Source organism: Penaeus monodon, chromosome 27, assembly GCF_015228065.2.
Source record: "Penaeus monodon isolate SGIC_2016 chromosome 27, NSTDA_Pmon_1, whole genome shotgun sequence".
NCBI classification, from domain to species: Eukaryota; Metazoa; Arthropoda; class Malacostraca; order Decapoda; family Penaeidae; genus Penaeus; species Penaeus monodon.
Genome location: NC_051412.1, coordinates 24,685,639 through 24,686,309, shown reverse-complemented (window position 1 = coordinate 24,686,309; position 671 = coordinate 24,685,639). Strand labels below are relative to the sequence as shown.

The 671-nt window shown below is 37.1% G+C and overlaps 1 protein-coding gene across 1 annotated transcript in view; it reads right to left on the bottom strand.

Moving 5' to 3' along the window:
* Window positions 1-671, bottom strand: part of LOC119590710 (zinc finger protein 358-like) — an 8,425-nt gene that overhangs the window by 417 nt on the left and 7,337 nt on the right. The window lies entirely within an intron of this gene.

The following is a 671-nucleotide window of genomic DNA, read 5'->3' as shown; positions in this document are numbered from 1 at the left end:
TCACATAAAACTATCCACATTAACGTTAAAGTCAAAATTTAACTCAAGATCTGGCAAGATGATGTATTAGCAAGATGAAAATTGCACAGTTAAGTATAGAAAAATAAGTTAACAAAACCAGTGATTACCTAATAAAACAAGGAAAGATTATGAGAATAACAGATTTAATTCATATCTAAAATCTCTGGAAGACAAGGCAAAGGAAAAACAAATGCAAAGCTTTGTGCAAAGACTGTAAGATGTTCTCTGTCTGCTGTTGCTGAGGGACAGGCAGGGTGGACATAGCCATGGGGACAGGTGTGTGAATAATAATTTCTTCAAGGGAAGAAAATGGGGTTAGGAGATTCAACCACTCTACTCTCTGTTTCCTTTTTCTTCTTTCTCCATAGTTATCTTTTCCCCTTTCTTCATTTGTGATCTGTACTGCCGAGGTGTAGATGCTGTTGCAGAAAGGTTGTAAAAAGGCAATGATACAACCCAGCACTTTGGCACAGCCAACTACCTTGTCATATGATTTTTGCTTCCACAGGTTTACTCAAATTTTTCCTCATGGGTTTATGTTCCTTCCAGTCCCTCCATCAATGAAAAATACTGCAACATTTTCCCCTGAGTAATTGTGAATTGAGGAGTTGTCAGGGTTGATTTTTCTTTTGTTTGTTGTCTTCCCTAAT